General features: G+C 48.3%; 1 long non-coding RNA gene across 3 annotated transcripts in view; it reads left to right on the forward strand.

Moving 5' to 3' along the window:
• Positions 1-2,025: 2,025 nt before the first annotated feature.
• LOC104847315 (uncharacterized) overlaps positions 2,026-20,148 on the forward strand; it is a 63,120-nt gene continuing 44,997 nt past the window's right edge. Inside the window, exons 1-3 of one of the 3 annotated variants that reach the window (XR_010319877.1) lie at positions 2,026-9,730; positions 16,068-16,258; positions 16,374-16,481. This is a non-coding gene — a long non-coding RNA (uncharacterized LOC104847315). Of the gene's footprint in view, positions 9,731-11,261; positions 16,259-16,369; positions 16,482-20,148 lie in introns of those variants that run through there. The other 2 variants (XR_010319878.1, XR_010319876.1) reach the window with 2 other exon arrangements.

Here is a 20,148-nt window from a genome sequence, read left to right on the forward strand (position 1 = left end):
GTAGTATGCCAGTGTGGCTGTGGCCACGGCCTGTGACGGGCCTGAGCTGGAGTGAGCGTGAACGGATACCGTTCTGGACAGCAACTGGGCCCACTGTGATAAAATACGCGTTGGGTGAGTGATTATGTCAGTGGACACGCAGATGATGGGGTCGTTAAGCACGAGCCTGTAAAGGAGTGTGAGCTGACAAGGAGGGGACTGCCAGCACCCTGACGAGAGACGACAGCAGGTTAGGAAGCAGCCCACCCCGTCAGGGCGCTGAGTGTGGACACGGTCAGTGTGAATGAGGATTAGTTCCAGTCACTTGTGGGGACACCTAACCCTGGGGTCACATGCAGGCCCTGGGCATAGCAGGCCGTGAGCCTTCAGCCCACATTCGGTTCGATGTGCGCTAGGGTGGAGGTCAAGGGTCAGAATTTGAGTCAAGTGTTTCTGCTTAGGTGTGGAAAGGTGCAGAGTAAGATGGCAACGCCACGATTCCCTTCCGCACAGATGCTGTACAAAAGTCCACGTGCAGATCCCAGTGCCCAAGACCATGGCGCAGTGCGGCTCGCTGCGTGGGAGAAGCCGCCACAGCCCTCTGCAGGCTCAGGCAGAAATTGCCCGTCTCTTTGTTCTCTTCGGCTCCACTCGGCTCTTTCCGCTGCTCTCTGGCTCCACTGCGTCAAGGTCTGGCTCCACTCGGCTCTCTCCGCCGCTCTTCGGCTCCACTCGGCTCGCCGCGTCAAGGTCTGGCCCCACTCGGCTCGCTGCGTCAAGGTCTGGCCCCACTCGGCTCTCTCCGCCGCTCTTCGGCTCTACTCGGCTCAGTGCGTCAAGGTCTGGCCCCACTCGGCTCTTTCCGTCACTCTCCGGCTCCACTCGGCTGGCTGCGTCAAGGTCTGGCCCCACTCGGCTCTCTCCGCCGCTCTTCGGCTCTACTCGGCTCAGTGCGTCAAGGTCTGGCCCCACTCGGCTCTTTCCGTCACTCTCCGGCTCCACTCGGCTGGCTGCGTCAAGGTCTGGCCCCACTCGGCTCTCTGCGCCACTCTCCGGCTCCACTCGGCTCGCTGCGTCAAGGTCTGGCCCCACTCGGCTCGCTGCGTCAAGGTCTGGCCCCACTCGGCTCGCTGCGTCAAGGTCTGGCCCCACTCGGCTCTCTGCGCCACTCTCCGGCTCCACTCGGCTCGCTGCGTCAAGGTCTGGCCCCACTCGGCTCGCTGCGTCAAGGTCTGGCCGCACTCGGCTCTCTCCGCCGCTCTCCGGCTCCACTCGGCTCGGTGCGTCAAGGTCTGGCCCCACTCGGCTCTCTCCGCCGCTCTTCGGCTCCACTCGGCTCGGTGCGTCAAGGTCTGGCCCCACTCGGCTCTCTCCGCCGCTCTTCGGCTCCACTCGGCTCGGTGCGTCAAGGTCTGGCCCCACTCGGCTCTCTCCGCCGCTCTTCGGCTCCACTCGGCTCGCTGCATCAAGGTCTGGCCCCACTCGGCTCTCTCCGCCGCTCTTTGGCTCCACTCGGCTCTTTCCGGCACTGTCGCCTCCACTCTCGGCTCACTCCGCCACAAAGGACGCCTTTCGGTTCTCTCCGTCATTTTCCATCACTTTGCAGTTCGATTTCCGCCATTCTCCGTTAGTCCCTGCCTCTCCATTTCCACTCCATCTCATCTCAGCTTCCTTTATTCTCCATCGTCCATCAGCCCTGTCGGTGCCTGAGACTTATTCTCCAGCCCCCTTTCGCCCCTCACTGCCACTGCTTGTCCCCACTGGATCTCCATCTCTCCTTTGCTGTCATCCATTATCTGGGTTTGATTAGCTGTCACTTAGCTCTACTCTCTTCGACCATCTCCGTCTCTTTCCGCCAATTTCCGACTCCGCCGGACTCAGTCATTCTCCTTCACTTCTCGTCACTCTCCGTCAACTTTCGTGATTGCCCGATCATCTCTGCCAGCCCCTGTTGCTCTTCGTCACTCTCCGTCAACTTTCGTGATTGCCCGATCATCTCCGTCAATCCCTGTTGCTCTTCGTCACTCTCCGTCAACTTTCGTGATTGCCCGATCATCTCTGCCAACCCCTGTTGCTCTTCGTCACTCTCCGTCAACTTTCGTGATTGCCCGATCATCTCCGCCAACCCCTGTTGCTCTTCGTCACTCTCCGTCAACTTTCGTCTTCCAATTAAGTTCACGCTCCGTTCTTTTCATCACGGTCTAGCTAGCTCTCAGTCCTGGTCAGTCTCCTCGTTCCTCTCCTCTCTTCCCCGACCTCCATTTCTGTCTGTCACTTCTCGATGACTCTGTTACTCTCCGACCAGGCCAACCTCCCTTCTTGTCGCACTGTCACTCCACTAGTCTCCGTCACCATGTTCGGCTCTTTCCGTAGCAGCCCCTTACTCTTCGTCAATCTCCGTCACGTTGCCTCATTCTCCGATTAGGCTCGGCTCTCTTCGTATAACTTCCTGTTAGTCACCTCGCCTTTCGTCACTTTCCGTCAGTGCTCGCCCCTTTCCGCCAGTCTCCGCCCTACATCCCGTCGGACTGAGACAATGGCCCGCCTTTACTCTCCAGAGATGGGCTGTCTGTGTCCCCTGACCAGTTCCATGGGGGAGAGGGGCCTCACTGTCGCTCCTACTGGCGTTCCCCACTCCTTGTTTCCTAGGCTTGAGAGCCATGTATGCTCTCTTTTGTGAATTTATAGCATTTGCCCGTTTTTTCCTTTATGAGGAAAATTGTGCTAAGTGATATGAGTGGGGAATTTATTTTCCCAGTTTATCTTTCGCCTTTTGGCTTTGATTATGGAGTGATGTTTAAAAAAAAAAAAAAACTGATCAATAAGTCAATTAGAGGTAAAAGGTTTTATTGGGTGGAAAAAGGCTGTTTGGTAACAGGAGCACCCTGTGGAGAGTTGAGCTCCTCACGTTTAATTTTGATTAGCTTCTATACAGTGCGAAGTGAGACGAAGCCTCACCTTCCTCACTTTTAAGGAGCGCTCTGGCTGTCCTTCTTCTGGGACAGATTTGTTTGTCCTTCTGGCCATCCGTTGTTGTAAAATGGTTTAGCAGTAGCCTCAAACCTCGTCATCTAACTGCACAGGGAGAAAGAAAACACCATCAAGAGCCCAAGAAGGATTCCCGTGAGGTGGAGGTCCGACATACGTCTGCCTTCCAACCTTTTTTTTTTTTACCAACTCTGACATCAGCCGTCCCTCCCGTGGCACTCTCTACGTCTGTGTTGAGTTTAGTAATTCGTTACAGTGACCACACAGAACTCAGGAATCCTTACAGTTCGGTGGTTTATTAGGTTACAACTCAGGACCAGGAACAAGTAGCTACAAGTTGGGCTCAGGGTCAGGAAGGATGTAGGCAAAGTATCCCATCTTCAGTGTAGGAGAGATCTTGACCATGCAGGGCTCCTCTCTTGGCCCTCAGCACTTGACCCCACTCAGGTCTGGCCCCTGTCCTGCTTGGGCAAGTGTTAAAAGCTCTTCAGCTCTGCGGTTAAGTGCCCAGAGGCACCGCACTCTTCCAGGAAGCCACGTGCCCGAACGCTCTCAGCTCTGTCACTCCGTGAGCTGGCATCCCCAGTGTAGCCACCTCACTCTGTATGCTGGGAAGCCAACCGTACTTTCTCATCCCTGTCTCCTGGTTCTGCTGCTGCCATTTCTCTACCGCTGCTTCTCACTGTATAGTGCCATCTTCAGTGTTGCAGCTCTCTGTCTCCTGGGTCTAGGAGGTTCCCAACACAGGGACCACAGGTCCAAAGGACGTATTCTACCTCCGTCTCTTCTTCTTGATGGTAGTGAGGTCCCCCACCTAACCTCTGAGATTGGCTGTCTTTCAAGCCTAACAGGTTGGCAAAACTGATCAATCCCCTCGTTCAGATTCCTTGCACCTAATTTGCATGATCCCACCCCCAATAGGGTTCCATGCACCTTATTTGCATTGTTAGCAAGCTGTTCAATCCCCTTGGTGGGTCACAAGTCCCACCCATAGTCCCACCCAATCATTTGGTGAGAGTTACAAGACCATAACAAGAAAAGCCATATAAAAGCAATCCATTGCACCTCAATGGTATATTCAATATTCTTCGCCAACACCTTCATTCACATGGATCAATTCTTCTTCAGTCTTCCTTATTCATTGCCTAGCTCTCGAATGCATAGGAGGCAGTTGAAAATACCATGGCTTCGGTCAGGTGCACCTCAGTCCTTAAGGTGACATCTCTGCTTTTTGACACTTTAAAGAGGTCTTTTGTAGCAGATTTGCCCAATATAATACATTGTTCGATTTCTTGACTACTGCTTCGAGGGACCAGTCTCTGAACAAGAACATCATGCTTGGAAAAGCAGAGGGTTGGAGAAAAAGAGGAAGACCCTCAATGAGGTGGATTGACAAAGTGGCTGCAATAATGGGCTAAAACATAGCAATGGTTGTCAGGATGGTGAAGGACCAGTCAGTGTTTCATTCTGTTGTACATAGGGTTGCTGTGAATCAGAACTGACTCGAAGGCACTTAACAACAACATATAAAATAAACTGTTAGGGGATTTCCCAAAACGGAAATTTTAAATAATTGGTTGTCATTCACTTAATGGGCAGGAGACCGCTTGGATTAGTTTATTGAGTTTCTGTGTCTGCATTTTATAGGCTAGTATGGCTTGTCTAATTTATTTAAACTTTTCTCAGGACTGTCTTTATCAGGAGTCTTTAGTTTCTGCAAAAGGTTAAGAGTTAAGTTTAAGGGGAGGAGGTGGGCTTTTTCTTTAACAGTTTTTAAGCAGCTGGATTTGTCAATCTCTTCTTCATGGCTTCTGGATTTATGACCTACTTGGAAGGAGCTTCTCTATTTTGATAACATACAATTTTTATCCCTTGGGTTCTTCTCCTTTTATGCTTTAGTTTTTCCATCTTTGATCCATCCGGAATTATTTTTGGTGGAAGGTGTGAGGTATGGAGCCAGATTTCTTTCCTAGGTGGCCACCATTTTTTCTTAAATACCATTTATTGAAAAATCCCCTTTTTCTTAACTGTGTGCAATATCATCTTAATCATATACTAAATTTGTGGCGTAATTCTTTCCATAATAAGATCTTTATGACCAGGCAATCAGTTGAAAGGGAGTTTCCCTGGGAGTGTGGCCTGCCTCCAATACAGGTGGACTTTCTGTCAAAGCTTGCTGGCTTTTGTTTACTCTGGATCCTGCAGTTGGCTCCTGTTCGTCTGCCCCCCAGTTCTTGGTACTTGAGCTAGCCACTTACCTGCTGTCCTCGCTGGTGATCCTGGGATTCATCGGCTTCTGCAGCCTGTGAACCCGAGGCCTGTTGTCTGACCTGCCAATCTTTGGTTCGCCAGCCCCTGCAGCTACACGAGTGAGGAGAAGCCTGCAGCTTGATCCACAGATCTGGGATTGTCTAGCCTCTGCAACAACATGAGTCATTTCCTTGGCATAAATCTCTCTCTGTTTACACACTTCACTGGTTTTGCTTCTCTAGAGACCTAGCCTAAGACATCACAGGTCAGTAGTGTTAAAAATTACTCAAAGCACAAAGAAAGAAAAGTATATATGATTTATTCTAGGAGTTAATCTGTTTGCATACAGAGAGACCTCTGTTTCAGAAAAACAGGAGAGCCCAGTGTGGGACACTTAAACAGTGAGCTTTTGAAAGAGGAAATAGAGTAGAAAACTGACCAGTGAATAGTCTTAATATGATGGATTGAATCATGTCCCTCTTTCTGAGATCAGCTGACATCAGGTTACTAGGTGGTCTCTGGTTTGGCTAACCCCCATTCATTTGTGCAAATTCTCAGGTGTAGTCTGGAGAATTAAAAATAACAAAGATACCTCAGTTATTCAGGGAATCCCAAGGGTTATCCTCAGGAAGCAAAAGAAATTACCTTAAGTTATGTTCTTTGCATTAGATAAACTCAGAGATGTTTAACAAATGTCTTTCTCACAAAGGGGAATCTGTGAGACTTCATGGTCACTGTGTCTCCACATTACTTCTTTTTATCTATTTTTAGGTACAGTCAATGGTCAGTGAGCTCTGTGAACTTTCCTATGTGCTCAGTGGAATCTGTCAATTCAGACCTCAGTTTGTCTACTTTAACACTAGTATGGAATCAGGGAGGTGCAAGTATGACTTTATAATTGTCTTCATTCAGAGATTATGTATAGATTAACAAGATGCATACAGGTGCCAAGCTGACAGGGGGTGAACTGTGATCATTAAGGTTGTGTGTCAACTTGGCTGGGCCATGATTCTCAGTGGTTTGGCAGTTATGGTGTAGTTTGGCAGTTGTATGATGATGTGATCACTTCCATAATAAGATTTGATATAATGTGATCACCTCCATAATGGGATCTGCTGTGAGTAGCCAATCAGTTGAAAGGGAGTTTCCTTGGAGGTATGGCCTCCATCCAATATAAGTGGACTTTCTGGCAAGGGTCTCAAGCTTTTGCTCACTCTTGATCCTGCAGTTGGCTCCTGTCCATCTGACCACTGATCCTTGGGATTTGAGCTAGCAGCTTACTTGCTGTCTTGTCTGCCAATCTGGAATTCGGTAGATCTTCGCAGCCTGTGAGCAAGAGCCCTTCTGTCTGTCCTGCTGATCTAGGGCTCCCCAGCCGGTGCAGTGATGTTAATCAGGAGAACCCTCTATCCTGATCCACGGACGTGGGGCATTCTAGCCTCTACAACCACATGAGCCATTTCCTTGATATAAATCTCTCTCTACATATATTTGGAAACCCTGGTGGCATAGTGGTTAAGTGCTACAGCTGCTAACCAAGAGGTTGGCAGTTCAAATCCACCAGGAGCTCCTTGGAAACTCCATGGGGCAGTTCTACTCTGTCCTATAGGGTCGCTATGAGTCGGAATCGACTCGACCGCAGTGGGTTTGGTTTTGGTTTTTTATGTATATATTTATATGCTTACTGGTTTTGCTTTCTCTAGAGACCCAGCCTAAGACACCAGGGCTGGGGATCCTGTGGGAAAGGTAGCAGACACTCAAACCAACAGGTATTGTTGCAACTGGAGTGATACCTGTGGGCACCAGAACTTGAAGGGACTGCCTGGTTTTCCCCCGTCTTCCAAGTTTTCTGCCTTTGATGGGGTGCAGCCTTACCACTTTTCTTTCCTTTTTGTTTAAGACACAAAATACGAAGTTTGATTTAAATACTCTTGTTAGTATTTATTTTTATTGTGCTTTAGGTAAAAGTTTACAGAGCAAATTAATGTCTCATTGAACAGTTAATACACAAATTGTTTTGTGACATTGGTTGCCAACTCCACCATGTGTCAACACTCTCCCCTTCTCCACCCTAGGTTCCCTGTTTCCATTTGTCCAATTTTCCTGTCCCTTCCTGCCTTCTTGTCTTTGCTTTTGGGCTGGTGTGCCCATTAGTCTCCTATGTATGAATGGAACTATGAAGCACATTCCTCATGTGTGTTATTGGTGGCCCTGTTATTGTTGTTAGGTGCCATTGAGTTGGTTCTGACTCATAGTGACCCTAAGTACAACAGAATGAGACACTGCCTGGTCTTGTGCCATCCTCAGGATCGTTGTTATGCTTGAGCCCATTGTTGCAGTCACTGTGCCAATCCATCTCATTGGGGGTCCCCCTCCCCTTTGCTGACCCTCCACTTCACCAGGCGTGATGGCACCCTTTGCTGGTCTCTCCTGACAACATGTCCAAAGTATGTGAGATGAAGGCTCGTCATCCTCACTGCCAAGGAGCATTCTGGCTGTACTTCCTCCAGGGTGGCCCTATAGACCTGTCTAATCTTTGGCCAAGGGTGAACCTCAGGAGTGACTTCTGTACTGAATTAAAAGGATGTCTGGGGGCCATACACTTTTCTCCAGTCTCTGTCAGACGAGCATGCCTGATTTTTTTTTTTTTTTTTTGAGAATTTAAATTTTGTTCTACATTTTTCTCCCACTCTGTCCAGGACCCTCTATTATGATCCCTGCCAGAGCAGTTGATGTATTCTTGTGACTTTCCTATAGCTATTTTTAGTGGAAAATATTTGAGTTTTCCTTCTCTCACAGGTTTCTGCCTTAAGCAGATTCCAGCTTTTGCAGGTTTTGATGACTATGGCTGTGGCCACGGCCCTGTGGGGAGTCTGAGCTGGAGTGTGAATTGATACTGTTCTGGACAGCAACTGGGCCCACTATAAAATATTATGTTGGGTATACTATGTCAGTGGACACGCAGGAGATTACTGGGTCGTTAAGCATGAGCCTGTAAAGGAGTGTTAACTGACATGGAGGGGACTGCCAGCATCCTGATGAGAGGACACCAGGTTAGGAAGCAGTCCACCCCCTCAGGGTGCTGAGGGTGAACACAGTCAATGTGAATGAGGATTAATTCCCATCATTTGTGGGGACACCTAACCCTGGGGTCACATGCAGGCCCTGGGCATAACAGGCTGTGAGCCTTCAGCCCACTTTCAGTTGGATGTGCGCTAGGGTGGAGGTCAAGGGTCAGAATTTGAGTCAAGCTTTTCAGCTTAGGTGTGGAAAGGTGCAGAGTAACATGGCAACGCCACGTTTAGGTTCTGTCCAGAGGCCCCACGTGCAAATTCCTGCCTCCAAGACTTTGGTGGCTTCCCGGCTTGCTAGTGGGCAGGAAGCCGCCACAGTCCCTCTGCTGGCTCCCACAGAAATTGGCCGCTTCTCTTTGTTCTACTCGGCTGGGCCAACTCGGCTCTCCGCTGCTGCCCGGCCCCACTCGGCTCTCTCCGCCGCTGCCCGGCCCCACTCGGCTCTCTCCGCCGCTGCCCGGCCCCACTCGGCTCTCTCCGCCGCTGCCCGGCCCCACTCGGCTCTTTCCGTCACTGTCCGTCTCCCCTCTCGGCCCACTCCGCCACTGCGGGCACCATTCGGTTCTCTGTGTCATTTTCTGTCACTTTGCGGTTCAGTTGTTTCCGCCATTTTCCGTTACTCCTTGCCTCTCCATTTCCACTCCGTTTCATCTCAGAGTCCTTCACTCTCTCCATTGCCCATCTGCGCTTTTGGTGTCTGAGACTCAGCTCTCCAGCCTTTTTCTGCCTCTCCCGCCACTGCTTGTCCCCACTGGTTGTCTGTCTGTCCTTTGCCCTTTGTCTCTCCATCATATGAGTTTGATTAGCCGTCGCTTCGTACGTCTCTCTTCGTACGTCTCCGTTTCTGGCCACCAATCTCCGACTACGCTCGGCTCTCTTCGTCACTTTCCGTCAATTCTCGTCCTTCTCCGTCAAGTCTCGTAATTGTTCGGTAATCTCCGTCACTCGCGTTGCTCTTCTGCGTTCTCCGTCAGTTTTTGTCATCCAGTTAGGTTCAAGGTCCCTTCTTTTCGTCACTGTCACCACTTTTCGCTACGCTCTAGCTAGCTCTCACATCGTGGTCTCCTCATTCCTCTTCTCTCACCCTCGACCTCCATTCCTATTACTTCTCGATGACTGTTAGTCTCCGATCAGGCCAAGGTCCCCTAGACGACAATCCGCCTGTTACTCCGCTGGTCTCCATCACCAGCTGCGGCTCTTTCCGTACCCCGCCCCCCCGTTCGTTATGCTCCGTCACTTTTCGTCGTTCTCCGGTGAGGCTCGGCTCTCTTCGTCTGCCTTCTGCTTTGTCAACGTCTGTTTTTGTCATTTTCCGTCAGTGCTCGCCACTTTCCGTCAGTCTCCGCCACCCTCCGAGTGGGCTCGGGTCTCTCCGTCATTCATCGTCCATCGTCGTCGGTCTCTGTCTCCTGAGTGCCTGTCTTCCCCGCCTCGGGCAGGTCAGGGGTGCGCTAACACCTGTGTTTTCCACTCTCAGCCGACTTGGGTCTGCCGTGTGTCCGTCTGGCCATTCCTGGCCTTTGCAGCGCTCTGCCCTATAAGGTTTCTCTCAGAGAGCTGTCCCCGTGAGGTCACCGAGCTGGGCTGTCCCTCACCCTGGCCGCTGTGGTGGGACGAGGGGCCTCGGTGGGGTTCGCGCCCGCCGTTGTCCCCTAGGCTGCTCTCCGTCTGTAAATTCATAGCATTTTCTGTTTTCTGCTTTAAGCAGAAATTCGTACTTGGGATACGAGTAAGGAATACCTTTTCCCACTTTATCTTTTGTCTTTTGAGTTTGCTGAGATGTTTGCCCGCACTCTTTTATTTTGTCGAAAGAAAAAAATCTCATAACAGAGTCAGAGTTCAAAAAGGTTTTCCCATGGTTGGTAGAGGGTCGGCGAACGAGGGGAAGACCCGCGAGGACAGGGACGGACATTGGCTGCAAGGACGGGAGTAACCATAGCAACGTTTGTGACGATGGCCCAGGGGAGCGCAGGGTTGGCCCTGCCGTTTGGGGGCGCTGTGGGTCGGACCATGGTCCAGGGCAGCGCAGTGCCGGTCCTGCTGTGTGGGGGCGCTGTGGGTCGGACCATGGTCCAGGGCAGCGCAGTGCAGGTCCTGCTGTGTGGGGGCGCTGTGGGTCAGACCATAACCCAGGGTAGTGCAGTGTTGGTCCTGCTGTGTGGGGGCGCTGTGGGTCGGACCATGGTCCAGGGCAGCGCAGTGCCGGTCCTGCTGTGTGGGGGCGCTGTGGGTCGGACCATGGCCCAGGGCAGAGCAGCGCCGGTCCTGCCGTGTGGGGGCGCTGTGGGTCGGACCATGGCCCAGGGCAGAGCAGTGCCGGTCCTGCTGTGTGGGGGCGCTGTGGGTGGGACCATGACCCAGGGCAGAGCAGTGTTGGTCCTGCTGTGTGGGGGCGCTGTGGGTCGGACCATGACCCAGGGCAGAGCAGTGCCGGTCCTGCTGTGTGGGGGCGCTGTGGGTCGGACGATGACCCAAGACAGAGCAGCGCCGGTCCTGCTGTGTGGCGGCGCTGTGGGTCGGAGCATGGCCCAGGGCAGCGCAGTGTTGGTCCTGCTGTGTGGGGGCGCTGTGGGTCGGAGGATGGCCCAGGGCAGAGCAGTGCCGGTCCTGCCGTGTGGGGACGCTGTGGGTCAGACCATGACCCAGGGTAGCGCAGTGTTGGTCCTGCTGTGTGGGGGCGCTGTGGGTCGGACGATGGCCCAGGGCAGAGCAGTGCCGGTCCTGCTGTGTGGGGGCGCTGTGAGTGGGACCATGGCCCAGGGCAGGGCAGTGCCGGTCCTGCTGTGTGGGGGCGCTGTGGGTGGGACCATGGCCCAGGGCAGGGCAGTGCCGGTCCTGCTGTGTGGGGGCGCTGTGGGTGGGACCATGGCCCAGGGCAGGGCAGTGCCGGTCCTGCTGTGTGGGGGCGCTGTGGGTGGGACCATGGCCCAGGGCAGGGCAGTGCCGGTCCTGCTGTGTGGGGGTGCTGTGGGTGGGACCATGGCCCAGGGCAGGGCAGTGCCGGTCCTGCTGTGTGGGGGCGCTGTGGGACGGACCATGGCCCAGGGGAGCGCAGTGTTGGTCCCGCTGTGTGTGGGCGCTGTGGGTCGGGCCCAGGGCAGCGCAGTGTTGGTCCTGCCGTGTGGGGGCGCTGTGGGTCGGACGATGGCCCAAGACAGAGCAGTGCCGGTCCTGCTGTGTGGGAGCGCTGTGGGTCGGAGCATGGCCCAGGGCAGCGCAGTGTTGGTCCTGCTGTGTGGGGGCCCTGTGGGTCGGAGCCGGCAGTACCACACCCAACAACAGCAACAGTCGTTTAAACTTGCCTCAGAACTGTCTATATCGCAAGTTTTTAGTTTCTGTGAAGAGCTGACAAGTTTAAGTTTGGAGGACATTTTCTTTCTTTAACAGTTTTAAGTGTTAGGTTTATGAGTCTCTTCGTGGCTTCTGCGTTTATTACATACTTGGAAAGGCCTTCTCTAGTCTGGGAATATAAAATTTTTATCCCTTGACTTCTTCTACTTTTATCCTTTGTTTTTACATCTTTGATCCATCTGGAATTCTTTTTGGTGGAAGGCGTGAGGGTACAGAACTAGTTTTTCTTTAGGTGGCCACCATTTTTTCCTGAATAGCATTTATTGAAAAGTCCCCTTTTCCAAACTATGTGCACTATTACCTTAAAACCAACCATATACTAAAACCGTGTTTGTTTTTTTAGGTATATGTCTGTCCTGTTTGTTTTCTTAACCTGTCTGTGAATGCATGCACGAATACCATTCCAAGCTACATGGTTTTCCACGCTTTTAAGAAATCAGGATGCTTCTAACAAGTCTTGGTTTAAATTGCACTGTTTTTCCTTAGTGGTACGTGAAACAATGGTGTACCGCATAATAGATAAAGTCTTTGATTCAATGTGTTTTACTATTTGGTAGGCCTTATCACAACTCATTGCTCTTCTTTTTTTTTCCCAGGGTTTTCCCAAGTATTCTTGTTCAATTTTCCATATGAAATTTAGAATCAGACTATCTTATTACGAAAATAAATCCCAAAATGTGTTTTTAGGTGGGGTTGCATTAGATGATTGGTTAATTTCGGGAAAAGTGACACTTATATGACATTTAACCTTACCATTAAGAACGTTGTGTGCCTTGCCAATAATACAAATACTTGCGTCGTGTGTGTCCTTCAGGAGGGTATTGAAGTTTCCTTTATATTAATTTAGTGACCATTTGTCTACTATGTTTTTATGGGACAGGTCCTGTTCTAGCATTGGGGATATGGCCATACACACAGAAGACAAAAATTTCTGTCCTCAGATCTTTGCCTAACCTAAGATTGTGAAGATATTCTCCTGTGTTACCTTCTAGATTGTTTTACCTTTCACTTTTAGATCCACAATTCACTTAGAATTGATATGTTTATGCCTTATTTGATTCCATATGAATATTCAGTTGATTAAGTACTATTTACTGAAAAAGGTATTTTTCTTCACTGCTCACCGGCGTCAATACTATCATAAATCAAGTTCATATTTGTGGGGATCTAGATATATTTTGAAGATAGAGTCAACATTATTTTTTAAATCAGATCTGGAGTTTGTGAGAAAGAAAGGAGCCAAGGATAACGCCAAGGTTTTGACTTGAAAAACTGGAAAAAGAGAGTTGTCATCAATTATGATGGAGAAGATGCTGGGAGGAGTAGGTTTGGGGCAGAAGTTACAGAGTTCAGTTTTGGACATGCTGAACTTGAGACTCGACGACGGTGCTGGGTTGATTTTGGAATTTGAGACTCCTCTTAGATGTCTGTCTTAGGCTGGGTTCTCTAAAAAAAAGTTCTCTAGAGAAGAAAAATGAGTAAAGCAACTGTGATAAAAGTTGTGTCCTCTGGGTACTCCACATGTGGGTCTGTGGGTCTAACCTGATAAATCCACTCTGGCATGCCAATTTCCCTAAGCCTTTGGATACCTTCTTCTACAATATACCAAGGCAGGTCTGGTACTTCAACTTGATTTAGTGTAGGCCACCATGTAATCCATGCTTCAGCCACCCAACCAAATAAACTATTAGATCCTTTCCTAACTTCTTGACCTGAAACATGGAATGAAGAATCTGTGCTTAGTGTGCCCATATCGATAAGCTCAGGCTGACCCATCTTTATGTTCCTTGCACCATTATCCCACACCCTTAATAGCCATCCTACACATAGTCCCCACGTTTCTGTTGGTACCTATTAGAAAAGTCAAGAAATTATCTTGGAGTGTAGCGTACCGCCTCCTGGTCACACTTTGTACTTCACCTTTTGGGGCTTCTTGGGACTTAAGTCTAGTTATAGGTCTAGAAGCCAAAATGGCTAGTGGGGAAGTGTTTTGAGAACACTCAGCCCTGTATTGTAAAGCATCTGTCTCAGGCAATGCCCCAGGAAATGACTCAGACAAGGGCTCCTTAAATGCAGCTGGGTTAATCTCATTAGATGGGAATGGGGGAGCTAATGGTTTTACTGGGGAGGGTGGTTTAGCAGGCAAACACGGAGTAATCTCTTCAGATGGGAGTCAGAGGGCTGGTTCTCTTGGCGGGAGAGATTCAAGGGAATGTATAGGCTCAGTGTCTCCAGCTTCCTGATTATCTGCCCATATGTCCCCACCCCAAGTTTCAGGATCCCATTTCTTCTGAATGAATGCTCTCACTTTAACTTCAGACACCTCTTGAGGTTGACAATTAGCATTATAATTATAATTGGTGTTATAATTCAGCCACTCTTACAATAAGACTTTGGGTTTGGTTTTCGGTAATATCAGCTCTGTTACTACAAGAAATAAGGCTTTCTTTCAAAGCACAAGTGCAAATTTTGAGGTTGTTTTTGCAGCACTTGAGCTTTGACTCTGAAGCGCTGAGTGCATCTCTTTCTTTCACTAGTTTGTCTACCAAAAGTAGGACCAGACAACCAACCAGCTTCCTTATACTTCTCATTGTGACAAAATTGTAGCAAAGTGTCCCACATGCGATCACCTGGAGCCCGGTCTTTCACCAATACCTGATCTTTTGGCAGTGAGATTTTGTGTATTTGTATTGCCACCTCATGCTATGGATTAGAGTGCTGTTTTTACTACTGGAAGCAGAACCATCAACATCTTTAAGACTAACCAGACTTTAGAACCAATTTAGAAAATTCATCCTTACAATTTTCTTTCTCTAGAACCACTCTTGGTACCAAATAACTTAGGCTGGGTTGGCTAGAGAAGCAAAACCAGTAAAGCATATAAATGGATATATATTAAAACCAAAACCAAACCCAGTGCTGTTGAGTCGATTCCGACTCATAGCGACCCTGTAGTACAGAGTAGAACTGCCCCATAGAATTCCCAAGGAGGACTTGGCAGATTCAAACTGCTGACCCTTTGGTTAGCAGCCATAGCACTTAACCACTATGCCACCAGGGTTTCCAAATGGATATATAGAGAGAAATTTATATTAAGGAAATGGCTCACACGGTTGTAGAGGCTGGAACGATCCAAGTCTGTGGGTCAGGATAGAGGCTTCTCCTGATTCACGTAGCCACAGGGGCTGGTGAACCCAAGATTGGCAGGTCAGAGAGAGGGCTCTTGCTCATAGACTTTGAAGACCGGTGATCCCAGGATCGGCAGGCAAGACCATCGGTAAGCTGCTAGCTCAAGTTCCAAGAACCAGAGTTCAGGTGAACAGGAGGCAGCTGCAGTATACAGTGCGAGCAAAAAGCCCCCAAGCCTTGCCAGAATGTCCGCCCGTATTCGATGCAGGCCAGATGCCCAAGGAAACTTCCTTTCAACCAATTGGCTCCTCACAGCAGATCACATCATGGGGGTGATCACATATCTGATCGCAACAAGGAAGTGACCACAATATTATAGGACTGCTGAATCACTGAGAATCATGGCCCAGCCAAGTTGACACACGATCTTAACCTTCACAACATCCAAGTGGAAATATTGACTAGGCAGATTAATATACAAATATCGAGTTATAGCTCTGTAAAATATTACCTTTACAAAATTAGTATCTTAATGCTTTTTAAATTTGAATTATTTTGTCAAAGTTAATTCTGTCGTTATTTCCTTGACAATATTTAGCTGTTTTATCTTTTTTTTAACTTTATTGAGGTATACTTTGCATATAATAAAATGTATCCTTTTAAAGGGAACAGTAGGTTTTTTCATTCCAGACAAATATATACACACATGAAAGCATCACTATAACCAAAATATAAAATATTTCATCACTCCAAAAGATTCCCTTGTTCCCCTTCCCAATCACCCTTCCCACCAACCAGTCAACCAATGATGGGCCTTTTACTATTACAGGTTGCATTAGCCTTTCCTGGAATCATGCAGAAATAGTCGTGTAGTATATATTGTCTTGGGTCTGGCTTGTGTTGCTCAGCATGTTTTTGAGATTCATGGATGTTGTGTGTGTCACTATTTCATTCCTTTTTATTGTCAAATAAATTTATTGTATATCATAAGTTGTTTATCCAGTCACCTGTTGGATGTTTGTTATTTTTTTTCCCAGGCTTTGCTATATGAATTAAGCTGCTATGAATATTCGTGTAAAAGTCTTTGTGGGTACATGCTTTCATTTCTTTTGGGGAAAAACCTAAGAGTGGAATTGTGATACCGCATGGTAAGTGTATGTCTAACTTTTTAAAGAAACTACTCAGCTGTTTTCCAAAGTGGTTGTACCATTTCACACTCCCAACAGCAGCGTATGAGAGCTGCAGTTGCTCCAAAGCCTCACTGACACTTGGTATTGTCCATCTGTTTAATTTCAGTCATTCACGTGGCCGGTAAACAGCCATCCCTACCTGTGAAGCAGATGCGGACCACACTATTCAAAGACTCTGCAATGGAATCTTACAGGAGAAACTAAAAAATATGAGTGGATAACCAGAGCCTAACTCCCAGGGGAGCATACGCTTAAGAAAGGCAGTTTGTGTTCCAAATGTGGCAGCTCCCCAGAAAGGTACCTCCCATTTAAATGAATGTTAAATTATAAAGTTGGGAGGGGAAAAAGCCCAGACTGTTGTAAAAGACCCCAGCCCCACAGTTAACCTTTCTTACTCATCTTTTTGAGAAAGAAAACTGACAGAAAGCTGCAGGTGACAAAGAAGATCCGGGGCAGGAGAACTCCAGCCTGATGTTTTCGTTACCACTTGGCTGGCCTTGCTGGATCTGGACAGTCGTAGGTATGGTGACAATGACAATGGATATGAGGAGACACCTCCTAAGGGGTTCCTGCATGGCCCTCACAGTGTGGTAGGAGATGTTCTAGGATGGAACAAGGTGTACAAAAGAAAACCTGCCGAACCATCCAGAGATGAATCTGGACAGATGGCTGCGGGTAGATGTGGTGAGGATTGAAGTGGTTGCCATGTAATAATCATGTGGCTGTGGAAGGAGGGCAACCACTCTGGCTGGTGGGAAGGAAGACCTCAGGCTCTGGGTGGTCAGAGTGCGGGGAGGGACCATTATCCTCACTTGACCCTCACCTGCAGGACACCTGGCCCCATTTATCATGTCAGAATGATTTAGCATCCTATGCCAAACCACCTCAACTACCCTCAACACAACTACTGCATGTCTATTCTATTGGGAGACTTTAAACAGGGGGCTGCTAACTTTGGAGGTTGCTGGCCTCTGCCCCAAACAACAGAACAAGATTAATTTTCTGGACGCTGATATGGTTCCCTTAGGCTCATCTTCACACTATGGGTAGCCTGTGGGTTTCCTCTCTCTCACATTGCTAGATTTGTCATGCCCCACTTAACTCCATTGATAAAAACTTAATAGAATTGGACTCTGAGGGCCAAGTTCAGCAAAATACTGCTGCAGAGGTGACGGCAGCTTCTTATGTGACTGTCAGGTCTATACTCTCTAATATAAGTGGTAATGGACAACCACAGCCCTGGACTGCCTGCTGGCCAGTGAAGACAAAGTGTGTGTGATTACCAACACCCCTTGCTGCACCTGGATTAACAGCACATTTCACTGGCTTAGCCCCAGACAAGAGCCTGGCTAAATCTCTCACCAAGTGGACCTGATCATCCTACTGAGAGGTCCAACGTTCCCTAAGACCAAAAACAGGATTTGGTCTAAGCCACTGTTAGTGCAGTTAATTAGGGTATCTGATGAGGTGACCTATGTTTCTTAAAAGATTTTTTAGCTGGATATGTGAAAGTTTGGGGTTTGGAGCTGAAGGGGAACGTAACCATATCAACCTTGCAGCACATATCCACAGAGGCCACGTGGACATGGTACAACCAGGAGTCCGAACAAGAACTTGGCAGAATTCCCTGTATCCCTCCCAGGAATGAAGCAAGATAGGCTATCTTGGGAGGAGTTGTCACAAGGCTGTTTCTCGCTCACCTCCCTGCTTTGTGGGAGCTCATATGAGGCTGTTTCTCACTCACCTCCCTGCCTTGTGGGAGCTCATATGAGGCTGTTTCTCACCTCCCTGCCTTGTGGGAGCTCATATGAGGCTGTTTCTCACTCACCTCCCTGCCTTGTGGGAGCTCATATGAGGCTGTTTCTCACCTCCCTGCCTTGTGGGAGCTCATATGAGGCTGTTTCTCACCTTCCTGTTCTGTGGGAGATCATATGAGGCCGTTTCGCACCTACCTCCCTGGTTCTGGTGTGGCATGGTACTCTCCACCTTGCTCTCTTAATGTGCAGCTGTAGGCTATAAAGCCACCTAGCTGCAGAACAGTATTGCCTCCTCAGCAACACAGCTTCACACCTTTCGTATCGTCTGCTATCCAGCCCCTTTGGCTTGGTGGTGGTCTGTGGGTCAAGGGATTCGGGGAGCTATCACTATGCTCACTTGGCTCATGCTGTCCGTGTGAGCAGTGAACCGTCTCAATTCTTCAGTCTCATTTTCTTTCTCTCTTAGTTATCCAGTGCTGATATAACAGAAATACTACAAGTGAATAACTTTGTTGGTGCTGTTAGGTGCGGTCAAGTCGGTTCCGACTCATAGTGACCCTATGCACAACAGAACGAAACACTGCCTGGTCCTGACCCATGCCTACAATTGTTGTTATGCTTGAGCTCGCTGTTGCAGCCACTGTTCCAACCCACCTCATTGAGGATCTTCCTCTTTTCCGCTGAACCTGTACTGTGCCAAGCATGATGTCCTTCTCCAGGGACTGATACCTCCTGACAACATGTCCAAAGTATATAAGACGCAGTCTCGCCATCCTTGCTTCTAAGGAGCATTCTGGTTGTACTTCTTCTAAGACAGATTTGTTTGTTCTTTTGGCAGAGTATGGTATATTCAATATTCTCCTCCAATACCACAATTCAAAGGAGTCAATTCTTCTTTGGTCTTCCTTATTCATTGTCCAGCTTTCACATGCATATGATGCGATTGAAAATACCATGGCTTGGGTCAGGCGCACCTTAGTCTTCAGGGGGACATCTTTGCTCTTCAACACTTTAAAGAGGTCCTTTGCGGCAGATTTGCCCAATGCAGTGCGTCTTGTGATCTCTCGACTGCTGCTTCCATGGCTGTTGATTGTGGGTCCAAGTAAAATGAAATCCTTGACAACTTCAATCTTTTCTCCTTTTATCCTGATGTTGCTCATTGGTCCAGTTGGAGGATTTTTTTTTTTTTTTTCTGTATGTTGAAGTGTAATCCATTCTGAAGGCTGTGGTCTGTGATCTTCATCAGTAAGTGCTTCCAGTCCTCTTCACTTTCAGCAAGCAAGCTTGTGTCATCTGTATAACACAGGTTGTTAATGAGTCTTCCTCCAATCCTGACGCCCTGTTCTTCTTCATATAGTCCAGTTTCTTGGATTATTTGCTCAGCATACAGATTAAATAGGTATGATGAAAGAAGACAACCCTGATGCACACCTTTCCTGACTTTAAACCAATCAGTATCCCCTTGTTCTGTCTGAACAGCTGCCTTGTGATCTACATAAAGTTTCCTCATGAGCACAATTAAGTGTTCTGGAATTCCCATTCTTCAGTGTTATCCATAGTTTGTTATGATCCACCCAGTTGAATGCCTTTGCATAGTCAATAAAACACACCTAAACATCCTTCTGGTATTCTCTGCTTTCAGCCAGGATCCATCTGACATCAGCAATGATATCCCTGGTTCCCCGTCCTTATCTGAAACCGGCCTGAATTTCTGACAGTTCCCTGTCAATATACTGCTGCAGCCATTTTTGAATGATCTTCAGCAAAATTTTGCTTGTGTGTGATATTAATGATTTTGTTCTATAATTTCCACATTCGGTTGGATCACCTTTCTTGGGAATAGGCATAAATATGGATCTCTTCCAGTCAGTTGGCCAGGAAGCTGTCTTCCATATTCCTTGGCATAGATGAGTGAGCACCTCCAGCGCTGCATCTGTTTGTTGAAACATCTCAATTGATATTCCATCAATTCCTGGAGCCTTGTTTTTCGCCAATGCCTTCAGAGCAGCTTGGACTTCTTCCTTCAGTACCATCGGTTCCTGATCATATGCCACCTCTTGAAATGGTTCAACATTGACTAATTCTTTTTGGTATATTGACTCTCTGTATTCCTTCCATCTTCTTTTGATGGTTCCTGCACCATTTAATATTTTCCCCATAGAATCCTTCACTATTGCAACTCAAGGCTTGAATTTTTTCTTCAGTTCTTTCAGCTTGAGAAATGCCGAGCGTGTTCTTCCCTTTCGGTTTTCCATCTCCAGCTCTTTGCACATGTCATTATAATACTTCACTTTGTCTTCTCGAAAGGCCCTTTGAAATCTTCTGTTCGGTTCTCTTACTTCATCAATTCTTCCTTTTGCTTTAGCTGCTTGATGTTTGAGAGCAAGTTACAGAGTCTCCTCTGACATCCATCTTGGTCTTTTCTTTCTT

This window comes from Loxodonta africana, chromosome Y, assembly GCF_030014295.1.
Source record: "Loxodonta africana isolate mLoxAfr1 chromosome Y, mLoxAfr1.hap2, whole genome shotgun sequence".
Classification (NCBI taxonomy): Eukaryota; Metazoa; Chordata; class Mammalia; order Proboscidea; family Elephantidae; genus Loxodonta; species Loxodonta africana.